Genomic DNA, 24,093 nt, shown 5'->3' with positions numbered 1-24,093 from the left:
TTAACTGCGTCAGAAATCGAGTTCAGACACACAAGTGGGTCTCCCTGGAAGCCCAGAAGTTAACAAAAAGAAGAAGAAGAGGGAAAACACAGTTTTCCTGATGAAATAGCTTCTTTAGCATGAACAAGGCAGAGATTCCTGACAATAAAATAATGATTTAATAGCCTCGAAGTCAATCAGCCAAATACAATAACATTAATTAGCCTTTTATGCCCAACTCACAACTAATTCTGTTGTCTACTTATTTTTGTTCCAAAAGGATTACTAATGAAATATTTAATATTTCACCAAGTTCCAGATTCATTTCCACACTGGCTGGTAATTTTCTCTTATATAGCTTGAAATTGTGCTCTCGATAATTTCACTCCAGAGTGTATCTACATCTCAGGATCACTGCCTGCAGGAGGAAAGCCTCCTCAGTCTTTGACAATCGGATAATAGCTTCACTTTTAGCCAGTAGAGGAAGTCAAGAGCAAGAGAGTACAGATAATGTGAGTATAATTCATTATTCAAATCTGCAAGTGAAGCACTGAAAACAAAGAGAGAAGAGGAATAATGGTGTCATTATTTTTATTACTCTTGTTGGGTAAACCTAGCGTGAAACATTTAAGGAGACCAGGGTGAGCTTTGTGACTGTACGGTGACAAATTGACTTTCGGAGCAATATTGATAAGAGGAAAGTAGAGCAGAGAGATTTTCTGTACAAGGTTTGCTTTCTTATTAGTGGTCCCATTAACTATTTTCTTGTTGCTGGGTGCTTCCTGAAATTCCCGTCATTTCTTATGTTTCTTATCCTTCAAGGTCCATAGCAGAGGCTGGGAAGAAATAAGGTGCGGTTGGCTGAGCTCCTTGGAACCCAGACCCCTTGTGCATGGAGTATGAATAACAAAGCCCAGGTGAGAGGGTTGCAAGGTGCTTTCCTTCAGAGACAAAGGGGCTTGAAGTCATAGAGGGACATCCATATCAGAACAAGGCTGCAATCTCTGGAAACAAGAGTATTATAGATCTGTTTTATCTCAGGCTTTCAAAGTTCCCTCACCTTTAGCCATTTTATTTTTATTTTATTTTATTTTATTTATTTTATTTTATTTTACTTTTTTATAAAGATTTTTATTTATTTATTCATGAGAGACACAGAGAGAGGCAGAGACACAGGCAGAGGGAGAATCAGGCTTCCTGTGGGGAACCAGATGCAAGACTCAATCCTAGGACTCTGGGATCACACCCTGAGCCGAAGGCAGACGCTCAACCGCTGAGCCACCCAGGCATCCCTCCTTTAGCCATTTTAATGAATATTTCTCTTTAATTTTTTTTCTTCCTGGGTTCCTTGTCATTAAAAAAAAAAAAAACAAAAAAACCTGGGGACCGAGTTGAGTACATTTGGGATCATCTTCTAGGGACAAGTAGTGGAACCAGGTGGGGCAAAAGGTGAGGACCCCTCAGGCAAAGTTTTGCAGGTAAGTCTGAGCTCTTTGAGGTGGAGCATGAGGTTGCCAGATTGCTGTGATTCCAGGATGATTGGAAAGGTCCCCATACCTCTTCTCCCCTCCAAGAATAGTTCATACTCCAAGGTACTCCAAGGGTTCATATTCCAAGGGTACCTGCAATTCAACTATTACAGACTTAATCCTTTGTGTGTTTCTCTACAGTGAATGGTTTAGAAAGGCAAATAGCTCTGAAAGAAGTAGTATGCCAACCTATTGCCCATCAAAGTGTTAGTGGTCAATGTCAATAGCTTCTGTCCCCAAAGGAGTGGCAGAGGGTGAGAGAGAAGCACATGGTAGAGGTATTCCAGAGAGCTGGGAGGGATGAAAAAATGCACAGATAAGGGATGAATGGAAAAGCCATGTTCTTGTTACCTTGACTTAAAAAACAAACAAACAAACAAACAAACAACAACAACAACAAACAGCCATTCTGTGGCTCACCCACCTCTAAAGTTGACTGTCTAGACCATGCAGGAAATAATAGTAGCAGAAGCATGAAGAGCCTGTTCAAATTTTCATGAGGGGCTCACTAACCACCACAGGAGATGATCCAATTCATTGTAGAAAGCCAACATTATTAAACCCCAAGGAAGCCAGTAGATTCTTATTAGAGGACCTGGATTCAAGATGATTTCACTTCACTTTACATGTTTGAATCTCGGTTTTCGTCATCTGAAAATGGGCTTATAATATCAATTCCCACATGCGCAGACTCATTCATTCATTGATTCAGCTGATATTATTGAGCACTTGCTATGCCTAAATGCTATCATAGCATCTGCAGATACTATGTGAAAACAAAATTTGCCAAAACTCCTATCACCCTGTATATTACTTTCTAGTGGTGTTTTTGAAAGGACATCGTGAGTCGTTAGGTACTGCAATAATGGAAAATAGTATCATTTTGTGGAGTGGAAACAGAAATCTTCTTTCTTTAAAGATTTTGTTTATTTATTGGAGAGAGTGTGATGGGGAGGGGCAGAGGGAGAAGGAGAGATTGAATCTCAAGCATACTCCATGCTGAGTGCAGAGCCTGACTAGGGGCGATCCCACCCTGAGATCATGACCTGAGCCCAAAACCAGGAGCCGATCACTCCACTGACTGAGCCACCCAGGTGCCCTAGAAATATTCTCTCTTTAAATTTTATGTTTGTGTTCCAGGACAACAGAGAGCAAGTGTCAACCCCCTGGACAGAATCTTTCCTTTCAGGTATTTAAAGACAACCATCACATCTTTTCTGGCCTCTGCCTCTTCATGCCGAACACCCTGGATTTCTTCAACTGCCCTTCCTATGGCTCACCTTGTACAAACCTCCCTTTCTGGTTACACTCACCACATCCTTTTTCAGGGCAGGGCCCTGAACAAAGCACTGGACTCTAGAATAGACCCCAGTGGAGACTGTAGCACTATCTGCCTGTAATGCAGACTTTGTGGTAGACTCAACATGCTTATTTAGAAACCATTGTTTTTCCTTGGCACCGATGCCCATGTACACACAGAGCATTCAGGCCAATATACAGAGGCATCAAGTTTGAAAATAAGACTCCAAGCATCACCTTGAGTAGACAGAAACAGAGCTGGCACATCAGTGCGGCATGCATAATCCAGTGGCCTCCATAATTTAATAGAGAAATAACATTTCCCATTCTCATCACCAGAAAACAATCACCATATGAATACACTTTAGCTATTAATACTTATTTCTTGATGCATAAACAATCTCATTTAAAAATTCTCGCTCCCAGAGATGCTTATCTTCTGCAAAGGGAGGCGCACGGGTGGGGGGAAGGCAAGGTAAGCATGATACATCACGTACAGCTGAATTCCCAGCCAAACTCACAGCCTTAAGAATAAAAAAAAACAGTTAATGAGTATCATCATAGTCAGTGCCCCAAATAGTGAGATACGGAATCCCATTCACTCTATCACGGCCATGACTGACATTTAATTATTCTCTATTTTTTGGTGCTTATAATTCCATTCTTATCATTCATTGTAAATCCTTTGGAACCCCTAGAAAAAGCGAGATCGAGTGACAAAACAAAGATAATGAAATCAGAGGCAGTAGAATAAAATTATATCTTGTAGGTAAAGCGATGATTCAGTAGAGCAAGTTATTTCATAAGGTTGTGGAAGATGGGGGAAGGAATGAGAATTAATGTAGCAGGCTCTCAGGAGAGTTGAGAGAGAATCCATGAGTTGGGGGCACATAATAAGAAAGTAGGGTGTGTGAGAACAGTTGACTAAGCATTAACCCAACCATGCTTCCGTCTAGTCTAGCTGTGTGACCTTGGGCATACGCTTAACCCTCTCTGGGCTTTCTACTTCCTCACCTTTCTACAACCCTCACCTCACCTCACCTGTAAAATGCCAGCATATGCTTCATAGCACGATCATGAGACCTGGAAGAGACACAACTGCTATACAGACCTAAAGATTGGACCTATTTCCTAGTATTAGAGGTAAAACCAAGAACCTGTGAGCAATGACAAAATATGAAGGGTATAGTCAATTTTGCCCCGAAGGCCTAGGATTATGGATTCCTTTGCTCTCTCCCAGTGTCACCTATAGGAGCCATGTGCCCCAGCCAGCACACTGTCCTCATTCTCCCTGACATGCCACTATCATTGGGGAGCAAAGGTCAATGTCCTGACTTGGCCAGTGGACCCTACCAAGAAAAGTTAGAATGGAAAATGATCCTACATGTAGCTCTGGGAGCCCCTGAGCCCAAGGAGACATGCCATGTTGAAAACCCACTGGTGTGGAGATACTGAGGTTGCTAAAACCAGGAAAGGAATATGAATGGGTTGCCAACCAGGAAAGAGGGTCAATTAAGGGGAGTTAAAATGTGGAAGAAACCAATGGATCAAAGTTGTAACTGTCAACTGTAGGGAATTATGGGTACAGTGGGGTTATGGGAGGCTAGTCTTGCCTGCAAATGATTTGTTTTCAAATGTTCCAGTCAAAGAGGTCCATCAGTGGGTAGCTCCCCTTAACAGTCTAAAAGTGCAAAGCAAATTGCATCAGATACCTGGCAAAAAAGCTTCCCGGTCTTCCTCTTTGCTAATCTTTCCTCCTTTTTTTTTTTTTGTCTGTGTGACTCTGCTCATAGAGACAGGTTTCAGTTCTCTGATTGATGGTTTTTCTGTTTGGTAACAGATTACAATTCAGTGTTTCCCTTCCGGGAATGTGGCAGCCACGAGAAGTTTCCCGTCAGATCTCTGACTTCACATGACCTCACCTTTATGCTCTGAACCCAGCATTAAGTTCATGTTACCACCACTCTTTCCACAGCTCCCCCTAGCCCATAACTGGGTGTGGCAGGGGTACTGAGGCAGGTCCCTTCCTGGGAGACTGGGGCCTTCTGATGAGTGAGTGTGGCATAGCACTCCTTAAAAGCTTATCAAACTTCCCTTAGAACTGCCTGGCAGCCTGGAATGCTTCTGCCCAGCATTGTCCTTCCATCCTTCCCTCTCACCTTCACTGGAGGTCAAGTCAGCCTCAGTCTGACAGCTCTTCCACACTCCTCCCCATTCCCTCTTGCCATCATTGTCCCTATATATTTCTTCCTGATGTCTGCTCCAAATTTGCACAAGTCACCCAAAAGGAGAGCTCCAGGAATGGATTTGAGCCCCTTGAGCCTCCAAAATATATCTTCACATATACTCTTGCTCAGGTCCCGAACCCAACATCATGCATCTCTTCTTTTTTTGTAGGAAACACTTCCAAGTTCCTTTGAAGCAGAAAGGTCCCCGTCATGGTAGAATATGATGTTCAACAGTAGGGAAAAATGAAGACCATTAAAACACTAATTGGTTTCCTCTTCTTCCCCTTCCGTCTTTCTCTTCTTCTCCATCCCATCTGCTCAATTTCAGTCCTGTAGCTTTGAGGTGGGGCAGAACAAGGTAGGTGCTCATGCTGTGGTTGAGGATTGGGAGAGCCACAGTGGCTCTGATTGGGAGTCGGAGCCTAGCATAATGAGGACATCTGCATCAGGGAGTATGGCTCTATCTGGGGATCCAAAGTCCAAGAGGACCAGGGAGGTGGAGAGGGACTTCCTTGGAGGCGAAAGGGTACAGAGAAGGAGCCCCATGTGGGTGTCTTGGCATAAGGCATCAAAGCCAGAATGAATTTGGAAGGAATCTGTTTGGGGAAAGTGTGGTGGTCAAGATTGGAGATGTGTTATATATAGGAAGCTTGAACAAATAAGCAAATATGTTTAGGATAATAGGATCTAATGCTCTTATTGTCAGAAAGGGGAGTTAAAAATACAGGAAAAGAAAGGAAAAAAATCAGAGGAAAAGGAAAATGCAGACTCACCTTTGTGGTGTTGGATTGCAATCGAAAGTGCCATTGTGAACTCACCACTTTCGAAATGTATGGACAGATATAGAAATAAATATAAGTGTTAATGTGTGTGCGTGCATATCGTTCTCCCCTAAAAGAAATCAGGGCTTCTTGGGGAAGTGGCTGAATCCAGAACCAAAGCAGAGGAAGCATAAGATGAGTCAGGAATCTTCACAACGCCAGAAAGCAAGAACACTGAAAGAGTAGCAAGCCGGACAGGTCGGACACACAGAAGCCAGCTGGAAAGGGCTCTCATTAGCCAACTCAGGACAAGGTGAGCACCAAAATGAAGAATGATTGTCATGGAATATAACCTATCAAATAAAATAGAAAAAACATATCAATAAATGAGCACACTGAAAGTCTAAAGGGGGGATCCCTGGGTGGCTCAGTGGTTTGGTGCCTGCCTTTGGCCTGGGGTATGATCCTGGAGTACTGGAATCGAGTCCCACATCAGGCTCTCCGCGTGGAGCCTGCTTCTCCCTCTGCCTGTGTTTCTGCCTCTCTCTCTCTCTCTCTCTCTTTCTGTGTGTCTTTCATGAATAAATAAATAAAATCTTAAAAAAAAAAAAGAAAGTCTAATGGGTACTTACACAGTTTCAAATCCCTCCTAACAAAATACTAATTTGTTTCAAAATCCCTCCCAACAAAATACTAATTAACGATAAAGAGAAAATCATTTTGAAGTGAAGAAGCCAAACAGCTGCCACCTGAAGTGACTGATCAAAGTGAACGTCAGCAGAAACAGGACAAATAAAACTCGTGTGCCCCTGCTAGGATGCAGCAAAAAGACCCAGAATCCTTACTATGACATTCCTGCCAAAGGTGTGGCCTCGGGATCTCAGCACTGGAGAATCCCAAACTGAGGAGCACTCCAGGAAGTAACTGGTCTGTAACCCTCACTCTAGCAAAAACTGGTGGTTTCTTCCAAATAGGATGCTCAAGAGACATCACACTTCTCTCTCCCTCTCCCCTTGCCTTCCACCTGCTTGTGCTCTCATTTTAAATAAAATTTTTAAAAAGGAGACACTGCACTGAAAGCAATGGTTGATTCCAACCTGGCCCTATTTGCTACTGATGACATTATTGAGACAATTGGTGAGATTCAAAAGGCCAGAGGATTGCTAGTTATTGGATCTGGAAGGTTGTATTGTGGTTACATAGGAAAACGTGCTTGCTCATAGGAAATGAATGACTGACCATGTATTCAGAGACGATGGGGGACTGGGTTAGTAACTTACTTAGATGGATCAAAGACAAGTTCTTTGTGCTTTCAACTCTTCTGTAACTGATTATTTCAAGATGAAAAGATATTTTTTTTAAATTCCAGAGGATATATTATAGGTAGGAGTGAAAATCGACACACCTTTTAAGAAGACAACTGCACCCAAATCATCTAAATTTAAAATGCACTTTCCCTTGGACCATCACTGCTATGGAAACACTCTCATTTGAGAACACAGACATGTATACAGGGATATCCTTTGCAGTGTAAAATGTAATCAGTAGTAAAGAGATCAAAAACAATTAAAATACCCATTAGTGGAAGATGAGCTAGATAAATTATGGTGCATATAAGTAATGGAATACTATATAATCTTGGAAAATCATTGTTAGAGTGAGCCAAGCTCCAAGTAAATTGCTAAGGGAAGTGTGTGTGTGTGTGTGTGTGTGTGTGTGTGTGTGTGTACATAATAACAAATAACATCTCTGGAAGGATATCCTAGAAACTATTGAGAGTGGTTATCAGAAGAAGAGGGGTTATGTTTTTAAAACATAGTAGCTATGTTTGAAAAAGGATAGAGAAGAATTTGTTTATAAACTCTGCAAAGAGAAAAATGGATCTACAATTAAGTGTTTGCCAAACTTCTTGATTGTCTTGATCCGCTCAGTCTTTGTCCCCGTGCATACTGCTAACTGTCCCATCTCACATCTGCGACAGACTTTGCTAATTGATCCCAGGATTCATTACCACTGAGCCCAGACACAGGCAGTACCCTTCTCGGCCCAGACAGCTTAGCCTCTATTATGTATTCATCAGTTTGATAAGAAAGGAGAAAGCCTCTACATCCCTGTCTTTCAGGGAGAACTGAATAAAGGGGAAGTCTTCAGAGGATGCTGTCCATTCCAAAGGTCTACTGGGGGCTCTGGCCTCCAGTAAGCAAAACATCAAGGCACAAATTCACAGTCTAGCGCAGCCTGTTCACCCATGCCCACCTATCTGCTCCATTAGAGTGATGCTAGTCCATTCCTGAAACCCCTAGAGAACCTGGTTCCTGCCCAGCTCACAAACCACAGTAAGGGCTCGGCAATGCCTTCAACTTGACAGAGCCACGTGCTTCTGCTACTTTGATGTGCTTTTGAATCTCTGGGAATCCTGTTGAAATGCAGACTCAGACTCAGGATCCAGGAAGGGATGTGAGACTCTGTACTTCTCACAGGCTTTCTGCTGATGCCTCACATCTGGTCCTGGGACCACACTTTGAGAAGCACAGCCTTAAAGCAGTGGTTCTGAAACTTTAGCTGCAATCAGAATCACCTAGAAGGTTCACTGAAGCACAAATTGCGGGCACCCATCCCCAGAGTCTCTCATTCAGTAGTTCTGAGGTGGGGCTCAAGAATTTGCATTCTTCACAAGTTCCCAAGTGGTCCAGAATGAAAGGGTGTTGTTCTCAAATACCTTGGAGAAAGTTCCTCCAGCAGCACTCACCCTCTGTCCTCCAGGAAGCCTGTAGAGTGAAAGAAGCAGAGAATTTGGTGGCTTTGGGCTCATCTGACTTAAAACCCTCATCTATCACACTAGGAATGTTACCTCAAGAAAGCCGTTGAAGTGTTCTGAGCCTCAGAGACACTATCTATGACATGGGTTCAACAATGCCTCACCTCACAAAGCTGTTGTCAAGACTCAGGATGCAAATGCAAGCAAAGGGCTTAGTAAAGCGCCTGACACATTTTAGTTCCCTTCTCCCCTTTGCCTTGGGGCAAGCATCCTGCCATCCCAAGTGTCTGGAGGAATATTGGGTAAATCCCCTGTAGTAGTGCAGTGCCGCCAAGCAGACTTCAGATTTAGAGCCTCTTCACTTTGGCTATTTACAGGTGCCCTTGGTGCTAACGTGGCAACAGCTGCCAAGTTTTCCCCTCAGAGTCTTCCCTTTGCCCCAACCCGGTGCTATACCTATGAAGTGGTCTCAGGTTTCCCCCGGCCACAGTCCAGAAGGTGCCTCTGCTTTTCTAGCCACTCATCTGAGGGGAGAATAACCAGAGGGAACAGGAATCTAAACTGGGGTTTCCTTGGTCTTTCATGAAGACTTCCAGGCCCAGGGTCCTGCACATTCCCCCACCATCTCACAGCCCCCCAGTCATCAAATCTACAACCTTTGTTGCAATTATTGGACATGGCCAGGTGGTGGGAAGAGAAGAAGGAGGTACTGTGTGGCATGAGGCAGTTAGGGTTTTTAGTAAGGCTTTCCCTCTGTGTATCTCCCCCAAGTGGCACAACATAGAGATGAACAGAAGACTCGACAGCACTGAAGCTTCTTTCAGATGTCTGGCAATCTGGAGCAGGTGTCCATTAGGGATCACTGGGAACCTCCTCACCCCAAGACCCCTGGGGCCAAAATCTCATGCACCCTCCCTAGAGGAAGGAGATCAGCCATGGGAAGACCTAGGTAAGGGTATTTCCAAGTAACTGAGCCTTAACCCTCTAAGAACCAGAGCTTGATTCTCCAACGACCTGCCACCCCAATTCACTCTGTGTGTTATAAGGCTTCCCACAGAAATTACACACTTCCATGTTTCCTGCAATAGAGACTACACAGCATAATTCATTTTTGTTAACATGACTCAGGATCATTACTGGAACATCAATTAGTGTGTCTAATTGAACCACTTTGACAATCTTACTATCGGATCTGGCAGGCCCATGTACACTTCATTTCATGTTTTTCTTAAGTCAGTTGCTCCCTTGGATCTTAGATTTGACAGCTTGGGGTTTAAAATAAATATCTGATGTATCCCTGGCTCTGCTTCTTTATTAACTCATTTATTCTAACTTGGAGCCAATTTTTTAACTGTCTTAGATTCCTCTGGATTTCACATGAGCTTAACTCCTGCCACAGAGAGAGGTGGCTATAACTAGATTGTGGGAGAATATGTCCTCCAATGATCAACAGTCCTGATCGTCAAGCATTTTTGGATTCTTGTTCCAGCTCTACAATGCTTTTCACTCTTTTCATTTTTACTAGCTTGGTTTCAACCACCTAGTACTGCTTCATGAATACTTCTCTAGCTGTCACTTTCCTGCTCCAGGGTTTTCTGCTGCATGCTGTAATATTAGATCGCCAAACATGTTAGAACTGTGCCTAAACTAAGAATTAGTAAGCTCTGAGTGAGGGCTTAGGTGGCTTTCCTAAGAATAAAGCACATGCATTTTGGTTTGGGTTCATGCCTATTTTGATGGTCCCAAGGCCTGATTCTCTATATCTGCTCGTAGTCTGCAAAGCTTGTGTGTTACAGAAGTATTTAAGTATTTATACTTGTTTTCTAAGTATTATTTAAAATGTTGTTGCAATACATTTTATTTATGTTCCTCTTATCTCCATACAATGGAGAAATATAGCCTCACCCTGGAAAGGACACAGATTGGCTATTCAAACTAAGCATGTGACAGATGCAGAAGCTAGTGGTGAAAATAAATGGCTTGGTGAAGATCTCACAACTATTTAGAGTAGATCCTGGGCTCGCTTGTATAGCTTCTGGTTTCTGGTTGAATTTCTTTATATATCACCAGTGGTTTAAAGACTCATTAGTTCATTCATTCCATATTAAGCAGAAGTTTAACATGTATTGATGCAATGCATTCAAGGTCTGTATTTGGGCTGTGCTTCTCTGTGGGTAGCAGCTGAAGCATCTCCAAAGAAGTCTGGAGTTTTAAGACCCAGTCTGAAAATGGACGCGCTGTGTAATCTGTCCTACATCATCCCTCCTGACCTTAGATGAACCAAGAATTACATTCCCCATGTTTAGGAGATGGCAAAACTAAATCCCAAATAGTAAGGTGGGTTGTCCAAAATCAAATAGAAGTTTAAGGCCAGGACAGCCTGGAATCAGGGGTCCTGATTCCCAGCCTTCTCCGATCTCCATACATCCTGTGCTCCTCTTTTAATTGCATCAACTACTTCTCAGAGCTGGATTCTATATGCTTGAGAAGGGAAAATCGGTGGTGGTGCTGGTCAGGAAATAGGATCCCTGGAAGAGTCACTGGAGAAAGCCAAGACAGATCTGCCATTTTACTCACATCTTGTCAGCACCTGGACACTTACTCTGCCCCTGGGGACTTACTCAGCTATAGAGAATGATTCAAAGTAAAGGACACAGGACGCTTAGGACTTCACATAGCTCTGTTGATGGGCACTGGGAAGTTATCTTCCCCCACAACAAAGCCAGAAGTGAATAGGAACCCAATAGTCTTCAAGGTCAACATCCTCAAAACCTGGATTATTGCAATAGCCTCCTCTTCATCTGTCTGCCTCCACTCTCTCTCTTTTCTAATTTATTTTCTGTACTGCCACGAACAACACGCTTTCCAAATCATACGCTCAAAAATCCTTAATAATATTCTGTTGCTCATAGAAAAAGAAAAAAAAAGAGGCCAAGCTCTCAATCAGATATTATAAGACATACACATACTTAAACCACCAGGCTTTTCATTTCTCAGTTGTCCTCTTTGGGGAGCTCACGCCCACCTCCTCCAGTGAAAGTCTCTCAAATGCACTCCCTGCTTTGTCATCTGGGGCCCCCAATCAGCCGTTTTCTCTGCTGCAACATCTCCCCTTAGAGCCAGAGCCCCAAATCCTACTGATGCTCTCAGATCCAGAGAAAGTGCCCAGAAGCACTCGCTGCCTCTTCCAAATCCCTTCATATTTTATCTGTCCCTCTTTCCAGGCATTTATCACACTCTGTTCGGTATCACTATTATTTATAGAAATGTCAGATCTCAAGTTTCAGACCATTTTTTTAAAAGTAGGATCCTCTTCTGCTTTATTTTTACATCCTTTGCAGGATTTAGTGGTGCCCTGATCACAGGAGATTTATTGTGGCAGAGTAAGTACTGCCTGGAATTTTCAGCCACAGAGGCTTGGATTCTAATCCTGCCTCTGCTACCCACTAGTGACATGACCTTAACCAAGCTGTTTAACTGTGCCAGGCCTCAGTTTCATCCCCTGAAGGAAGGGAATATCTCCTTTGCAGAGCTGTTAAGTGAGTTAGTGACAAGCAAGATGCCTGACATGGGATTGGGAATAAATTATCAGATAATAAATAAATGGGCACATTAATAAGCATGGGGGCAGGGATTAATAATTTGGGAGATGTGTGAGACAAGATTTGTCTGAATTGGAATTGACAAGTGAGAGACCTCTTCTGATCACATTGAGAGAGCCTGAGGAATGGTGCCCCTCCTTTCCTCCTTTCGGACCCAGACAGGACAGCGTCCCCAGATAGGAAATCTTTGTCACCTTTGCTGCCTCTTTGCCCCACGGCTGTTCCTATGTTTCTTCCAGTTTGGGGCCAAGCCTCTGAGGTCCCCCCAGGATCCTCTCCCTAACCCCCAGGCTGTGGGTCCTTAAATATGGCCCCCAGATGGCTCTGAGAAGGAGGGGAAGGCCCCACCCCGCCCTCCCCCTCCTGCCTGCAGCACCCACCAGGCCCAATGAGAAACAGGTGATTGCAGAGGGTACTGGGAGAGACTTTGATCTGCCGGCTGCACAGAAGCCAGCTGAGCCAAGAAGGAGCAGTGTCAGATTTATTGCGGCCCTGAGAAGTACAGATATTAGGTTGGCTGTAGCTCACTGACCTCTTCAGGCTTTCCATTTGGGTCTGAGATTTATTACCTCCTTGGCTTTTTTAATTCCCAGGGATCTGTGCCTTTAACATTTCTGCTCAAGCCCCCCAATTCACAAGGACTTCCTGTTTGCCGAGACCACAGATAAAGAAGACACAAACCACAGAACACCAACACTATGTAATTTTTTTGTTCCTGACTCCTTAATTTCTCAGCCATCCTAGGTGTTCTGTCAAGATGCAGTCTGAAAGTCTAGACCGAGAGATATCTATGATAGAAAATGTACATCAGTATTTCAAGTCCTCTGAATTTATTCTAGCCATCTGACAGTTGCTTGGAGATACAATCTCAATTTTTGCAATGGCCCCTTCAGCGAGATATTTATGGCAGATACAACTGTAATTATTTACCTGTAACAAAGTCCAGGTCTGTCTGCTTCAGGTGATTCAGGCAGCAGAGGGACAGGAAGAAAAGATTCATCTTCCTCTTGTCCAAAAGTTGACCTTTTGCCCTCAGGTCTCTGCCCCACTCCTTATAAAAATGCTGATGCCCTGGGCACGGGCGGGTTCCCCTCCTCTTACGGATATCGATATGGCAATAGGTGGACCGAAAAATAAACACATGCCAGACGGCCTGGCGAAAAGCTAGATTTGGTGATGCTCCTTGAAGGCAGGCAGGGGTATGCTTCATTTTCTCTATTTTCTGCTTCCGACTTACAGGGGGATAAAGTCTCCAGCAGCATTTAGAGCTTAGACTTTTTCCTGCAAACAGATGCAAATTAATACATGACAATGAGTGCTGGCCCCCAGAAGAGTCCCCTGCCGAGACTGTGCGAATATTCCAAAGCTGCCGTCAGGCAAGAGAGCTGCGTGCCAGCCCCACTTTGCATCCTCCTTGGCAGGTGATTTCTGTCTCTGGTCCTTCCAGTTCCATTTTACTTTTACCAGACAGTGTTTCCCGAAGTAATTGCCCAGCTTAAAGACAGACAGAGTTTTCAAAAACGCTTTTGGAAAATCATAATCCATCTCGAAAAGGCAAAAGTTTGGCAACACAGACCACATCCATAAGCCTGAACTGTGGCTTCCGGGACAATTCCAGAGAGAAGACAAAGATTTTTCAGAACCTTAACAGCAATGAGGGAATAAATGTATCGCCTGTCTCAGAGACATTTCTGCAGCACCAGCATCTCCTTGAAAGAATATAAAAATTCCTGTATGTTTGCAAAAACAAACAAACAAACACATTTCAGCTACGTTTATTTATATTCTTAACTAGCCTGCTTTTGTTTTGGCTGTTGTTATTTATCCTCTCACTGGAGCCTCCAAGGGCGAAAGACATTTGTGTGACCCTCAGGGCATGGTGGTGGTGATGGCAGCGGTGGCAGTAGTGAGATTTCTGTCCTTGGCTCTTCTCCTGGCATTTACATGGTTCAGAATCTTCTCACCATCCTGCTGAGATGACCGAGCTCCTGCACGGTTTAAACACACAGAGACAGCCCTCCAGCTTGCTTGTCTCAATGTGATGGCGAGAAAATTCTACTTAATTTCCTGCATGCCACCCCCACCCCCCCACCCCCGTTTCAAAACATGACACGCACCCTGGAATGTTTGCGAATACCTCCAAAGGGAAAGCCAGCAAGGACCACCTAGAGTCAAGTGATTGCTTTCTTTCAGGGACTGTTTTTCCTAAGCTTCTAGTTAACATATTTGCAATCAGGAGAATGTATCGCTTTTTATTCAACATCACAGGATGCACACCTTCAGATCTTAGGGAAAACTCTTTGTGCGCATCTCTTTCAACAGTCACAATGCTTCTCATTAAGTGGATGTGTGTCTGCGTTGTTTCATCATCAATTATTAATATCGTTGCTTCTCTAATTTGTTACTCTCTCTTCTTCAGGTCTCTTAACACAGGAGTACCCGGAGAGTACAAAAGGAAGCATTCTGTGTCTCTGTCCGAGGGGACAGCCAGGGTTCCCCGGATCCACTCTAATAGAGCCGAGGTCTGGGCCCAGATACAGGACCTGTCGTGACAGCTGCTCCGTGGGGACCCCTGGGGTCCTGTTGTGAGGGGATCTGTCAAGCTTCTGCACTGCTGAGTTAGAGATACCCCACACCACCCAGAGACAAAGGCTCCCCTTGGGTCCCACCTGGGAAGCCAGCTGGGTTGATTCTTATAGCCATGGACCTTCCAAAGCCTTGCTCTGTCTCATGTCAAAACAGTATCTGAGGGGTTTGCCCTCTGGTGCCTTAGTGGGTTTCTCTCGGCTCACTGGCTCTTGCATCAGGGCCCAGGGGCTGCTCCTGCCTTTCTAGAGAAAATCACGGCATATCTCAGTAGTATACTATGGGCCTGGGCTGGAGCAAGTGCTTATGAGGCAACTGGCTCTTTCTGCAGACAAAACTAACATGCAAGCCACAACTACTCAGTACCATTATAAGGTCTCTGTCGCTTGTAGAACATTGCCCAGAAGCTGGCTCACAGGTGTGTTTGTGTTCACTAATGTTTGGATGTACAGAAACATGGTTACACCTAAGTAAAAGGTAGTAATATTTATTGCTGTGGCTGGAGAAGCAACACAGTGCAGGGCACCACACTACATGAGGGAAACCAGCTCCCCCAAGACCACACAGCAACGGAGCCCCATTGCTGGGTTTAAATCCCCATCCACTGATGTCAAAGCCCTTTACCACTATGTCTAGGCCAGAGATCTTTGGCATTATCTCGACTTGTTTTACAGAGGAGGAGCCCAAGACCTTGAGAAGGAAAATTGGGTGCCTGTTCCATCTCATAGTCTGTCGATGACAAAATCGAGTCTCTATCACTTGGGAGCAATTCAAAATAAGACACAGTTTGCAGATGGTATGAGTCTGGGATGCCGGGGAAGGAGCAAACACCACCTCAGAGCAGCCATTTGCTCTCCCAGGCACTCTGAGGGTTTTCCACTGTGTTCTGTGTGCTCCTGAGCCCCCTGCTTCCCCGGCCTGCATGCATGCCAGCCTGTTTGTACTAGAACAGTACGTTCCCATGAACTCCGGAAAGCCGTAAGCACTGCCAATTCACCCCAAGCGGCGTTCCAAGCTGGCCTGGGGACTTGTCAGTCAGTGATCAATTTGCCCGTCACCGTCATCGGAGCCTTTAGGAGATTAGCCAGCCTGGGACAGGTGGATCTGGTTTCCAAGCTAGGATCCGCGTTGACTCCTCGGAGCCTTGCTGGAGGGTGGGCCCTGGGAGGGGAGAAGCTACTGCAGGCCCCAAAGCCCCAACAAATCCTACCCCCAGCTGGGGAGGGCACCAGACAGTCAGACACCCTGGCTGAACCGATTTGGCACACTCACGGACAGCTAATGTTGCTTCTCATTTTCTACGGTGCATCTTGAGAAGCCGTGAGCCTAAGCCTTCCTGGGTGGCAGTGTGGGCACTGGGAGCTAAGAGGTTTGCTATCCTTGTTAAGCACTCAGGAAGTAGGAATAGCATGGCTTCATCCTGCATTTAGAGCCCATTTTTCCAAAAGAGCTTTCGTACCACTTCCCTTCCAGAGATGCTCTGCTCACCAAAGCGCTGCAAGTATATTTGAGAAAGGATTTGGCCAATGTGGCAGGCAAGACCCAGAGGAGAAATGAGTGCCTGTGGGTCAGGCCATGCGTGGGCCAAGTGGACACAGAGTCTGCCTTTCTAGGCTCCTGATTCAGACCTCTTCCTCCTCTTGCAGTGCTCTTCCTAGGAAAGCTTCCCCTCTTCTGTATGATTATGTGGACACCCTGAATGAAACTCTTCAGTGGCTCCTCCTGGCCTACAGGATTGAGAGCAAACTCCTACGAGGGCATACAAGTGCTCTGTGGCCTTTTCCCCAACTTCCAATTCCCTGAACACACTAGGGGACTAAGCACCTCTATACTTTTGCATAAGCTATTCCTTCTTTTTGGCATGCATTCATTCCTTTCCCCTAGCCACCCGGAGAACTCCTATTCGTTCTTCAAAACCTCACCCAGGCATTAGCTCCTCTCTGCATTTCTTTGAGGCATGCTTCCTCTGGATCACTTCCTAACTTTGTACATCTGTTAGTTTAAAGCCCACATACATAGAGGTCTCTCTCCCACTCATTAGGCTGAAAGACTATTCTTATGCTAACATTTGGAACCCAAAGCATGGCACAGTGCCTGACACATAACACATACTAAATAACAGCTTGCATCCTTGGCCTGTAAAGAGGATTCCATTGGCACAAATCTTCTGAGGAGTTTGGCCCAGGAACTGGGGAAGGGAAATACTCTATCATACATCTCTACTTATGACCCAAGAGGCTTAACATGGCATTGTGGCAGGGATGACAGGCTGGGACAGAGGCTGACTCCTGGCAACTTGGAAGGCTTCTCTGACACTCATTCCTGAGCTCTGAGATTACAAATGGCATCCCTTGTGGTGTAGGCTAAGTCCCGGTTGCAGAGCCCATCCCCCCGCTGTGTCTGTCTCAGGCCACGCTTGGCACAATATTGGTGCAGGTACACATCACACGTGGTGGCACCAGTGGATGACCAGCCTTCATGGCATTCACTTCCAGGCTGACCTACTTCCTCCTTCCTCCTGACCTTGGAATCACTACCCATTTCCGAGATACCTTCAGTTCTGCTCCCTGATTTACCCTACCTATTCACAACCACTACCAGTTTCTACTCATGATTTCCATTCTTGTCTTTCTTTCAAACCTATCTCTCTCTAGGCCATGCAATTACAGACAGTTCATGATCTTCTTTAAAGGTACAGTCCCAGGATAGACCTCTGCCAGTAGTACATGGCTGGCCCACCCTCTGTATTTTCTCATCCCAGGGCAGCTTGGGCTGGGCATGATCCAATCCAGCAAAGGGCTTAAAAACCATGCCCATGCCCTAACTCTAAACTGAGGGACTCCACTGCTATTACTTATAGCCTTGGAGACTTGAACCCCAGCTCGGCCTTCCTCAAGCTCTCTTGTCCATGGATTAGTAAAGCAAACACCCCATTTGGGGTCTGGGTGTCTCAGATGTTTCCTGCTGCCCAGGGAAGGTTTCCAGCCTGGGCGAAGGTCCACCAAGTCTGAGAAATTTGTCTGAATCCATCAAAGTCATATTGGGACATAAAACTCAAAACCTCTCTCCCCAGCAGGAAGGCTCCACTCTGCCAAGACACCAGCATGCCCTGCCATCAGCAATAATTGCCGACAAGAATGGAAGAACCATGTGAGATAAAAAAAAGGTTTTAAATTGTTCAGCCAACCCAAATCATCTGTAGTTATGATACGGTTGTTGGTTAGAGGTGGGGAAGGAGACCTACCTCTCTGAGATTTACCTGCCTACACCAACCTAGTTCTAGAATTCTTGTTATCTGTTCAGCCACTCCATGCTGTGCCTGGTATTCCTTTCCCAGCCTAGCGAAAATTAACCTCTTTGTGTCCTTGGCCAATCTACAAAGGGGAGCCATTAAACAGTAAAAGGACATCAGAGAAACAAATGGAAGAGAAGAATTGTTTATATTTTGAGCTCCCAGGAGAACTATTCCAAAATACTGTAGAATTATCTTGAAATATTTTATTTTATTTTTAAAGATTTTCTTTATTGGGAGAAAGAAAGAGCATGAGCAAGGGGCAGAGGCAGAAGGAGAGGGAAAAGCAGGTTCCCCGCTGAGCAGGGAGCTCCATGTGGGGCTTGATCCCAGGACCCCAGGATCATGACCTGAGCTGAAGGCAGACTCTTAACCAACTGAGCCACCCAGGTGCCCCTGTCTTGAACCATTTTAAGTGACTCAAAACATTGTTGAAAGGCATCTCTTTCTTTGAAAAGATATGGGCACCAGGGGCATGGATATTAAGTAAACATCACTCAGAGAGAGGAAAGCCCACCTGAAAATGTCATTGATCCTGCCTTGTGGGCCACCAGGGCTGGATGCTGGGGATCAGGGCATGGGATGGAGGGAGGTGAACAAAGAGAAGTAGAAACAAAGGCCCATTTGACAAAGTCAGAGTCCATCGGGGAAGACAAACAAGAATGTATGAAAAAGCCAAAAATTACAAGGTATAAGCAGGCATTTTAGAGTTCAACTGTCAGCACTCCTAACAAGTCTCTTGAAAGGTGAGACATTCCTGGGAGGACTGGGCCCCGAGCTCAGAAGGATCCAGCTGGGTGGGGAAGAGAGGGCCCCAGTACAAGCTATGGGATCAACCTGACAGGCTGATGAGGGCTGCCAGAGAAGGCACTCAATAAGATTATTCTGGTTTCCCTCTCTCGTCCTGCTGGGGTGTTTGCATGGGGACTCCTCCTACGACCAGGCTAACCTCTGCGCTTTACCTCATCTATTAGTTGATATGTTTTGGTTGAATTAATCAACAAATGGGTGAAGGGGCAGACTTCTGAATGGTGAGTAGGAGTTAAGTGGGAACAGGAGGAAAGATGCCCTTGGCAGAGGAACCCTCAGTGTAAAGGCCCAGAGGCTGTGAGGCCCAGTCCTATCTACGAGATCACGTGGTTGGTGAGGCAGGAATATTCCAGGTGGGACCTAGGAGGGTCAGGACTGGGGGGCTGGGCAAGGGCCTCATCCTTGAAGGCCGTATAGGCTTTGTTATATATTTTAGTCCCTTCCAGGAAATACAGAAATATTTGCTTTGTTTTTATTTAGTTTACTATCTGTCTACCAATGTCAGCAAGAAGGTGGGATTTCCAAGTTGGTTTTGGTGGTTGAGGGAGCAGGGAGCAGACAAGGATACCCCTCTCTGAGTACAAATCCCAAGCAGCTCCAGAGTTTTGGTATTGGTGTCAGTATGTGCCTCTGCATGATGCTCCAGATGTAAAGCTGGTGTGTTCAGGAGGACAAACCATCAGGAGTGGGGCCCAGGGCCTGGTTTTCAGTCCCTGGTTCCCTCTGTGGTCTTTCTTCATAGGAGGTAGGATAATGTGTTTGGTCTCAGGGCCCCCCCTTACACAGGGTCGCTCTTGGCTATACTCAATGCTAAAGTTCTCTCTACAATTCTCCAGGCAGGGGGTGATGCCTGTTGGGGCTCCAGTGTAGGCTCACAGATTTGCTGTCCAGTTTGGCACTGATTTGCAATCTGCGAGTTAATGGCTGCTCAGGCTGCTGGCAGCTGGTTGAGTGAGAAGTGACTCTAAGATAAGAGAACCCCTCTCCAGTATTTACAACTGGGCTGTGAGAGTCCAGACAGCCTTCCTCTGCCTCAGCCAGGTCTGGAGGGGAGGAGCCAGCAGCGGGTGGGTGGCCCAGGGTCCTGGGATGAGGGAGGACATCCCAGCCAAAGGAAGAAAGCACTCTGGGTTGGGAGTCCAAAGGCCTGGGTTCTCCTCCTGGCTCCCACTTGAACAAGCGGCATAATTCTGGGCAAATTATTTCCTCTCTCTGAGCCCTTTTTGCTATGAAGTAGAGACAATAACCTCAGCTTTGCTCTCGGCTTCAAATATCAGAAGGATCAAATGAGATGGCATCTGTGAAGGGGCAATGTAAGAGTTTAAAGCTCCATGCAAATGTGCTGGAGAATAAAGACAGACGGGGAAGGCTCCCTCTGAGGGGCTCTCCTGATGACTGCGCACACGGCACAGGGCGGCTCACCAGGGTTTCGGGAATTACACATTTTAGTGATTACCTGTTTAGGCTAATGGATACTAAGATACGTATGATAAAAACCTATGATTGGTGGCCTTTATTGCTTAGATATGGTTAAGGTACAAATGTGAATGAAAATATTTTAAGTGCTGATGTGGCAAATGTCCCAAACGCCTGCAGTTTAGGGAACATGGGCTGGGGGCAGAGCTAGGTCTTTACATCTGCATTTTTATTTAATCTTTCATCTTCTGGTGGAGGCATCACTACCCCCATTCTCTGGCCAGATGGGACTCCACCTTTGCCAGCAACGTGGTGATATGAGCAAACAGGCTTGGAGAAGGAAATACCTTGGCCGGATTCAGCAGCTGGTGTTCAGGAGTCGCACCCAGCTCCTCAAACCCTAGAGTGTGGGCTCTTCCCACTACACCCAATGACCCTTTTCTTCCTGGGAAACATCTGCCCCAGGGGCATGTTCCTGATGGACTCTTACAGGTGCTCTCTTACATAATCTTTCAGGCAACCTCAGGAGGTGGGCAGGGGCACTGCTATTACAATGACTCCACAGATATGGGAGATTCTAGAAAAGAAAGAAAGGAAGGAGAAAAAGAATTCACACAGACAGCAAACCTAGGCCTCAGAGGCAGATCACATAATTCTAAGGTCATTCCCAATTCATCAATTTTGGTTCTTTGGAGCTTTATTCATGTCGCTGGTTTCCCTCCTGGAAGCATGGGGAGGATCTCAAAATTAAAAGAACAAGTAGGGCAGGCACATTTAAGTCATTCCTTCTAGAAAAACAAATAAATAAAACCCTTTGAAATAAAGTCAAGTTCTGGGGGAATAACTGAAGGTGGGAGATAGTCTTTATTTTATTGTATTTTTAAGACTTTATTTATTCATGAGAGACACAGAGAGAGGGGCAGAGACATAGGCAGAGGGAGAAGCACGTTCCCTCTGGGGGAGCCCAATGCAGGACTCGATCCCAGGATCCCAGGATCACAACCTGAGCTGAAGGCAGACATTCAACCATTGAGCCACCCAGGTGCTCCGGGAGATAGTCTTTAAACTGGATGCTATTTAAGGGAAACATCTCCCCACTTGGTAGAACCTCAAGCCGAAGGGAGCAGAGTGTGGTGACTGGCAGTGTGCCCTGGCACAGAGCTGAGAACCAGAAGAGTGGAGCCCACGGGTGAATCCTACATCTGTGGGCAGCTCACTGCAGGACCGGGACAGTTTCATGCATCCTGCACCTTGTTATTCACATCCTAAGAATAGGTTTACTAATCCCACCAGGAGATAAGAAAAGTGATCCCTTGATTAAGACTTTCTGTATTCCCGGCTTTATTTTTCTTCACAGTTCTCATAAACTCCTGACGTATTACATAGTGAGTTTTCAACATCTCTTTCCACAAAGCAAGGAGCCTGAGGGCCAAGATTTGGCTCTGCCTTAGGCCTAGCACCCGGATCAATGGCATTCATGATAGATATCCTGTAAACATTTGTTGAAGGCCAGAAGGAATGGGGAAGGAAGGAACACTTGCCCTATATGCCTCATCAGGAAGGGATTACGTCTCTTGCTTGCTTATGCATCTCAACACCTAGCACAGAGCCTCTACATAATAAGCTCTCAACAAGTGTCCATTAAATGGAGGCAAGATAGGGGAAGGCATTCTGTAAACAGCAAGGGACCACAAGCACTAAAATGAAAGCTATACAACAACACGAGTGATATCCCACCACATAGCCCTCCCCAAGAGGAAAGGGAAATTGCAGCTGCCCACTCAATCCACTTGGTTGCAACACTGGCTTCAATCAACCCACTGGTTATCTTAAGGATGACTAGCACGGAATCCCTTAGTAAGAGTCACTTCTAAAGATGCATTCAGCTTCCAAATCAATGTGCTTGCAGAGACACAGACAGACTCCAAGCTAAAGGCCAAATTACAAAGGTGAACCCGGACCCCAAGGCCTGCCAAGAGTAGAACCAGCAAGGGCCCATTAGATCTCTAGAATGATCTCTGTGCTAATAATCTAAGCTACCATTAGTGACGGAAAGTAGAGAATTTTTTCAAATGCTAGAATGCATATGATTTTTATCTTGACATTATCCCTGTAATCACTCGGTCCTGATTAAAGACTTCTGCCCTCAAAGATGGATGGGCTCAAACGCTAAATACATGGTAATCTTTCACCTCTTAAATGCTGCTTCTCCCAACACATTCTTCCATGCACTTCCATTTAAAGACCAACAATTGCCTCTCTTCAACTATTTGTCTTTCTTCAACTATGTGAAAAATACCAGAGTTGGGTTGGAGGGGAATGGTAAAAAATAATAATAATTCTAGCAACATCCATTCTTCCTGACTAAGGAAGTTAACTAAGCAGTTAAGAGGCCTGTTACAATTTTTTTGCAATCAAGAGTCAAATATTTGAAAAAATGCCAAAACATGTTGGTGCTTGTTTTACCATAAATACGCAAGGCAAGATAGTCATCAGAAAGGAAACGTCAGTGTATCATTCGCTTTGTTCCTCTCACATCTGGCTAATGCCAAACGGCTGGCATTCCCAGGGTACCCCTGCAGCATCTGGTTCCCCGAGTTCCCTTGCCATCCTAACCCAGGTGTCATCTCTCTCAGCTGACAGTCCTCAATGGTCTAACACACTTTCAAATCTTTTTGGGCTACCTCTGATCTCAGGCTCCTGTTTAAAAGCAAAGTGACCGGGCCATGTGTGTACTCACAAAGAACATTTGTGATGGATGTGGGTTGGGAGGTTTTCTCCCCCCACTGGGAGCAAATCTTGAACTTCAACAGCCATCACCTTACTAGCAGCATCGTAAGGAGCTCCAGCCAACAGCAAATATCTTCGTGTAAATCTAGATGTTCCTCTTTCTAGTTGGCTTAAAGCAAGACAACTCTTACCTCAGGAAGCTTGATGTTCAAGGCTCCCCACAGTCCACCTCCAGGCTCACGGCTGACATTTCTCCAAAGAGAACCTACCTGCTAATCATGTCCCGATGTCACTCGCTCTTCCTAAATACTCCGTTAAGTCTTCTGCCTCAGTGCCCTTGCTCCTGCTGTCCCTGCTCCCTGAAATGTCCTCCCTCTGTCTCTACTTGTCAGGGCTCTGCTTGTTCACTGAAGCCCTCATAAAGGACATCATCTGCCCCAAGTGTTCCCCAGAAAGCCCGGTCAGAGGCAATCGGGCCCCATTCCTTCACTCCTGGCTCCTTTAGTGTGCTCAGGATGTGGGGCTCATGTGAGAAGTATCAGGCTGAGTGTCTGTCTGTTCTCCCCCAACTGTGAGCTATAAGAGGCTGAAGAAGGTGCTTTGTTCCTGACACCTCAGCACCTGGCACAAGGCCTAGCACACAGCACAGCTTGCGTTTGCTGGCTCAACCTGAATTCTGCTCTTGGTCCTAATTCTGCCCCTTAGAGCCTCAGGAAGAAGATATGTTTCCTATTGCACCAGAAAGCCTCACGACCTTCCTTTCCAAACACAACTCTCCCACTTTCTTCTACCTCTCCCCGTCCACATCATTTCTGGTGGGGCAAGGGATGTAGATAGACCTGGATTCAAATCCAGGCTTCCTAGCAACTTGTTAGTCATGTAACTTTATTAAGACCTCAGCTGGTCTGCGCCGGAGCTTCCCTCACTGTGAAATGTCTCCAGCACCTCAGAGATTTTTAGCACCTGTGAGCCTCCACCCCTTCCCTCTTCTCTCACACCTAGGGGTGTCCTGTTCAGCCAGTGTCCTCCCAATGGTATCTGGCGCTCCCAAGGTGGCCGGGAAATTGGTAGGACAGTCAGTTTTCATGTCCCTTGGCGGTTGC

The sequence above is a fragment of the Canis aureus genome, chromosome 20 (assembly GCF_053574225.1).
Source record: "Canis aureus isolate CA01 chromosome 20, VMU_Caureus_v.1.0, whole genome shotgun sequence".
NCBI classification, from domain to species: Eukaryota; Metazoa; Chordata; class Mammalia; order Carnivora; family Canidae; genus Canis; species Canis aureus.
This window is presented reverse-complemented; position numbering follows the sequence as displayed.